Here is a 7,034-nt window from a genome sequence, read left to right as displayed (position 1 = left end):
TCTGTCTCTCTCTGCCTCTCTCTGTCTCTCTCTGTATCTGTCTCTCTCTGTCTCTCTGTCTCTGTCTCTCTCTGTCTCTATCTCTCTCTGTGTCTCTGTCTCTCTCTGCCTCTCTCTGTCTCTCTCTGTATCTGTCTCTCTCTGTCTCTCTGTCTCTGTCTCTGTCTGTCTCTCTGTCTCTATTTCTCTGTCTCTCTGTCTCTCTGTCTCTGTCTGTGTCTCTATCTCTCGGTGTCTCTCTGTGTCTCTATCTCTCTCTGTGTGTGTCTCTATCTCTCTCTGTGTGTGTCTGTCTCTCTCTGGGTCGCCCTCTGTCTCTATCTCTCTGTCTCTGTCTCTCTATCTCTCTCTGTGTCTCTCTATCTTTCTGTCTCTGTCTCTCACTCTCTCTCCCTATTTCTATCTCTCTCTCCTCTATCTTTCTCTCTTTCCATAAAGTCTGGTGCTGAGTCTCTGTATTTTTTCCCATCTGCTGCAGGAGGAAGCTTTGATGGCTGAACAAAGAACAAAGCCATATATATATATATATATACAGAAAAATATCTTTAGCAATAATTTTATTGGTCCCTTTTGAATTTTATTTTTCTATAGGTCGGTAGTATTTGCTTTTAGGTCACTGGGCTATTACGTCTTAACATCTTGGTTACCCAAGCAGTGTCAAATATAGGTCTCACGGAGAGGGCCCTAAGTCAAATCAGATATTGACTAGTTATTCCCTCAAATTTGTGACACTGTTACCGTACCATGTCTTGTAGGTAGGATAGCATTATAGATCGAAGGGTTTGTATCTGCTTTGGTACTTACCTTCTTCTGGCCTTCTCGTACAAATAGGCACACGTGAGTGAGTAAGCACAACCTCAGCTACAGGAGGGACACAATACAGCTGTTTCCAGCATATAACTTAACCACAGATGTGGAAATAGATGTAAACACTATTCATAACTGCTGGAACATCAAAATATTAAGTTTGCTTAATCGTCCAAGAAAGAGAAGTCCAGTGTCAGAAGACAGAATGGGACAAGCAAAATGGCTCAGAGGACCACAGGACCCATCCCTACTCAACCAAACTCTTGAGTAAAATGTGAATGGCAACTTTCCAGCAACAGAGTAAGGAAGGAATCCCAGGCACAAGCATCTAAGACATGGAGCGTTACATCAGCTGCAGATGAGTTACAAGAGGCCGTGTTTAAAATAAAAGCTCTAAGTTCCTGGTATGTGTATATGTACATGTACAGGTCCCTCTGTCCCTTTGTAAGCCTCTGCGATTTGAAAAAGAATGGTGCCATGGACTCAAATAGTATGTAAACACAAAGAGTGTCTTATTCTGCAGAAGTCCTGCATGCTGGGGTCTCTCATTATCAAGAGAGAGACAGACACCGGAGTGAGCTAGCAGGCCTGATTCAAAACACATTAGGGGAAGTCCACAGTAGGTGACCTTATCCTGCCCCTGTTTCTAGCGACATTCCAGAACTATTATCTGAGTGTGAGGGCTGGAAACTGTTGCTGAGCCATTGTCCTTACTTCAGGTCAGGTGGTGGGGCAGTTTCTGACTAGTTGCTTAAGGCCTGGCTTGGTATTAGGCCTAATCTCTTAAACTGAAGCCTGTCATAGAGTCAGCCTGTGTCATCATTTTCCCCTGTTCAGTTTGTGCCATCTCTCTTCCTTGAGATGTTTAATGAACCCGTTCCTTAACAAACCTAACTAAAGCATTGATGATGCAGGGACAAGATCAGTAGAATCTGATTCTTTGTAGGCCCTTTCTGTAATCCATCAGGCCAGGAATTCTTTGACCACCCCTGCGTGGTCAATACAGAAACATCACTCCTTATCTAAGGCTTCACAGAGTCTTCCCTGCCAAAGGAACAGCAAGTCTAGGCTGTTTCTGTTCTATAAGACCACTTCTGCCAGGGATCCACTAATTTCATCTCCTATTTTTCTGCATCTATCTCTAGTCAGAGGGTCTTGAAATTTTTATCTTGGGATTTAGGGCTGAGGTCCCTACGTTAGCAGCTCCAGCCAGCCCTATGCCAAGGAGAGAACCGAGTAACACAACACAAATGGACCCCATTGTTTGGAAGTGCTGGTTGGTTGAGGACACCCTCCCTAGAGTAATAAGTTATTCTGGGTACAAGCTGTACTAGAACACAAAAATCCTCTGTCGTATTTACAACCAGGCATAAATGCATGGAGTAGGCCCCACGGTGCAAGCCCACCAAACACACTCTGGGGGTAGCATATATCAACAACAGGGGTTATGTTGCCGCTGCAGAGGTGGGAATAGGCTGGGGGAATCTTATTTCCAATGCACAGTCCCTGTCCAGTAATCAACACTTCTGTGTTAAGTCCAGGGAGAGAGAAGTTAAGAACCAGCAATCCTATTAGCCTTCTTGTTAGCCCAGCCATCATGAACTTGATGATGAGGTTGTAGCATCCCCCATTGTGGGGTACCCAGAATGTAACGGGGCTAGTGGCTGGTGCAGCAAAGCATAAGCAGGATGAGGAGCTGCCAAAGTCCCAGACCTCCCCCTATGCCCCCCCCCCCACCCGGCCCCAGGAAGGTAGTGGTGGAGGCACAGAGTAGGACTCTGGTGATGATGGCTTTGAAGTGTGAGGGTCTCAGGACTTTCTAACTGTACTGAAATGCTGATGATAACTTCTAAAATGTCCTAGGAACTTTCTTGCTCTTTCTGAGGGTGAAAGACTGCTGGCTTAGGTGATTAGCACCTGTAGCCTAACAGCAGAGGATTAAGCAGTGTGGTCTTTGTTCTATCTCAGCAGGAACTCCTGGGCTCTACCTTTCAGCCTCCTAGTCAGAAGTCTTCCCAGGGAGTAAAATAGGACACTTAAAGAAGTGGTTGATGAGTTTATTACTAAGTTGTAAAAAGTTTCCTATGAAAGCTATCTAAGGGGGAAAACCAGAAAGATGCTAATGGGGGAAAGGGGAAAATTCTTCTAATTGGAGAAAGGTAAAAAGGAGAGAGAGAAAGAGAGAGAGAGAGAGAGAGAGAGAGAGAGAGAGAGAGAGAGAGAGAGAGAGAGAAAGAGAGAGAGGGAGAGAGAGAGGGAGAGAGAGAGAGAGGAGGAGGAGGAGAAAAAAGGCACATTCTCTCTATTGTCTTCACTACTTATACATCTTTCAGGATACACGATCACATGTTACAAAGTTCATCCCAAGTTCACACACACACACACATACACACACACACAAGTCAAATCATAAACTGAAAGAGAAGTTTACAACAGAGAATGTTTACACGCATATCCATTAGGAGGAATTATCTAGATAGTAACATCTATCACTAACATCTTGTCTTCTCTACAGGTTGGTAGAAAGTTTAAAACCACAACTAAGTTATAAGTGAAGTTTTATATAGGTGAACCCAGGCAGTATTTTATCTTCTGTCCTAGCACGTAAAATAAACCATTAGTTCCCTTTTTATGACCTTTGGTTAATTCTTTTACCAGGTCTTGGAACATGCTCTGAGTAGGATTGAGTCTGGTTGCCATCTAAGAATAAATTAACTTGTGACACTTGGGAGACTGGCAGAGTTCTCATTGCAGTTTGACTATAGAAAAGGACCTAATAGCAGGCCCATTATAAAAGAGCTTAAGAATCACAGATATAATTTTAGGAATTCTTATAGGATCATCATTAAAACTTAAATCCTCTATTTGTCTACTCAGCATCACTATAAGACAGTACATCTTTGTGGATCTGCAGAGATCTGCTCCAAAGGGGTGTGCTATTACTTATTAATTATTATAGATGTATGATGATAACAGATAAAGCATGTTAATAGCAGGAATCTTTCCTAGAATTAGTCCCCCACAGCCTTGCAGAATGCGGGCTCACCTGGCACAGATTATATAATAATCCGAAGCAGGCATTTCAGGATGATCATCTGCTAGTACATTAGTTTGTCCCATTATGGCTCCTGACAAGGAGTACAGGAGTCACAGATTCAGCAGGGTACGGGGTGACCCTTCCATCGTCCCTGTGGCACTTCTCTCAGAAGTCTTGTCAGCTGGGTCCTCAATTGCTGGATCATCTCTATCGTGGCAGGCTTAATGTGGGATTGATGTATTCATGTCCTGTTCCAATGCACCTTATCAGCTGTCTGCGTGGTCAGGATCACGCAAGGTCAAGGTGTGAGGCCCTTTCCAGAAACGGTTCAGAATCTGCTGTTTTGTCTCTTAATCCAGATCCATTACCTGGTTCAAAGCAGTGGGGGTTAAGAGAAGCAGCAGACTCATAAACCTGGCAGATGGAAGGCCAGAGTTGATTCTGAACCCTATGGAGGACACCCAAGGATTTTAAAACCATGTTTGGCTCATATTCAGCTAAGATAGCAGACTGAAGCTTAGGCAGCATGGGAGGTGCGGGGGCTCCCATATAGGATCTCAAAAAGGGGGTGGGGGGACTTAAAGTATAGGAGGTGATCCTAGCCTTATATAAGGCATAAGATAGGAGAGGTGCCCAGTCACCGCCTATTTCAGGTGTTAATTTGGCCAGGGCCTCTTTCAGGGTCCGATTCAGAGGGGTCTGCTTGCCGTGAACTCTGGGGTAGGTATGCGTAATGTAATTTCAGGTGGTCCCCAGAAGCTATGGTAGAGATTGAGTTACCTGAGAGATGAATGCTGGCCCACTGTCAGACCCAAGCAGGGTAGGCAAACCAATACCTGGGTATGATGTCTTCCAGAAGCTTCCTGGCTATTACATTGGCAGTCTCCTTTATAGGGTAGGAGACTTCTACCTATCTTCTTCCTATCTTGAAAAGGTATCTATAAAAACTAGCAAATATTTATATCTATATGCTCTTGGTTCTATTTTTGTATCATCTATTTCCCAATTAGACCCTGGCTGTTGACCCATGATTCTGTTTTCTGGAGCAGCTCCTTGACTGGGGCCTGAGGAGTTCACAGCCTGGCAGGTGGCACAGCCTGAGATTACCTGATGAACCAAGTGTCCTAAGTCAAATATTTTGTACCTTGGCCCTCTTAGCAATTCCTTCAGTTTTCCTTGACCAAGTGTGAAGCTTGATGAATCTGATGAATGAGAGGCTTAGCCAAGTCCTTAGGTAGGATGGTGCAGCCTTCAACTCCTTAGCCTTCAGAGGTCAGCAGCCATCCATCTCTTCTGTAAACTCCTTGGCATTTCACCTGATATATTTGTCTTCAGGAGTATATTCGGGGCTGGCTGGGAGTGCAGGAGGTGGCCAAACCACCAGAAGTTGACAGCTTCGATGGCTTCCCTTTCGGCTTTATCAGCTAGCTAGCCTGTTCCCTCAGACAGCATCTGAAGTCCTTTTCTGATGCCAGAGGTGATGAACCAGGCGTTTTGAGAGGGCTTGAATAAAGCGAGTATATCTTCCTTATTTTTGATGGTTTGTCCTTCAGATGGTTATTTCCTTCCATAATCCCATCTGCTGTCCGTGCAACTGTTAGCACTATGGATCCTTTTGCCAGTTTTAAAGCCTGGGTGAGACCCGTTAGTTCGGCTTTCTGGGCTGAAGTTGCTGGCAGCAAAGCAGTTGTCCAAACAACAGAGTCCAAGACCATTAGGGCCGCCCTTGCGTACCTGATTCTGTTCTGGATGCCGCTGTTCCTATCCATGAAGTATATTCGTTCCCCGTCCGACCAGAGAATGTCAGACAAGTCCGGCCTGACATTCTGCGAGTGCCCCACAAGTATAGAGCAGTCATGCTGCACGTCCGAGGGTGGGGCAGGAAGCAGGGTGGCTGGGGTTAGGGCAGGTGATGGGTTATATCTTATGTGAGGGGAGTTCAACAGTATAGCCTGAAGGTGCACCACTCTGACTTTGGACAGCCGCTGGCTGGGTGGACTCTTGAGGGTCCCCTCAAGAGTAGCCTTGGGGTAGTGATAACAAGTCTGCCACATGGTTTTATTTTGTCAGCATCCTTGTCTTGCAGGACTCTGGACGCTCTGATCCAGAAGCACACTGGCCATGCTGGGGCCACCGGGTCCAGCTTCTTAGATAAATAAGCCACAGGTCTTTTCTATGGCCCCAAAGTTTGGGTGAGCACCCACTTTGCTATCCCCTTCCTCTGATCCACATACAGGTGGAAAGGTTTGTGACTCTCCAGGAGGGCCAGGGCCGGCATCTCCAATAAGGCTCTTCTTAGAGTCGTAAAAGCCACGTAAATAATGAACATCTCTAATAAAAAGAAGAAGAAAAGCCATGTCCATCTCAGGGGCCCATTCTACTTTGTCTTCTTGGCCCTGGGTCTCCTCATATAACAGTTTGGTTATGTCAGTGAAGCCTGGTCCCCAAAGTCTTCAAAACCCATCAGATCCCAGAAGTGCCTGTACTTGCCTCTGGGTTGATGGAACTGGGATGTTAAGGATGGTTTGCTTCCGGGTGTCCGACAGCATGTGTTGGCCGGTCCCCTTTGAATATGTAGGCGACCTCAAGTTGACAAAGCTGGGCCTTCTCAGCAGACACTCAGTAGCCAAGTTGACTCGGTTCCTGTGGGAGGTCTCTTGTGGTCTCTGGCATGTCTCCAAGTCGGCGTGGGGTCGGGGTGGGGCCTCTCAATTCATAGTGGGACACACTTATCTCGGGGAGAGCCCCAGTCCTCATGCAGTGTGCCTCTTCAAAGTTGGTAGGTTGAGATGCCAAATCTTTTCAGTTCAGACTCCCATTTTAGAGAACCAGACCTAAGTTTGAACTCAGGTAAACTAACAGGCCCGTACCCAGCATTAGATTCCAAGTTACCTCCTCCCAACAAAACCCAAGCCTACTTCTAGTCTCTAAGCTCACCCCAACAAGCCCTGTGTCTCCAGGTTACATCCCCGACAAGACCAGAGGCTCCAGGTTATTACCCCAACAGATCTGCACCCCCAGGTTACAAGCCCAGGCCAGGCCTAATGACCACCAATACCGAGGGAAATCAAAATTAACTTTAGGTTTTGACTCCCAGCACCAGCCAGTTATGTTAAAGACCATTGTAGCTTTCCAATTAGATGCTTGCACACGTTCCCCACCCCTCATCCCAACCCACCGCCTGCTGCTT

The sequence above is a fragment of the Apodemus sylvaticus genome, assembly GCF_947179515.1.
Source record: "Apodemus sylvaticus chromosome Y unlocalized genomic scaffold, mApoSyl1.1 SUPER_Y_unloc_2, whole genome shotgun sequence".
NCBI lineage: Eukaryota > Metazoa > Chordata > Mammalia > Rodentia > Muridae > Apodemus > Apodemus sylvaticus.
This window is presented reverse-complemented; position numbering follows the sequence as displayed.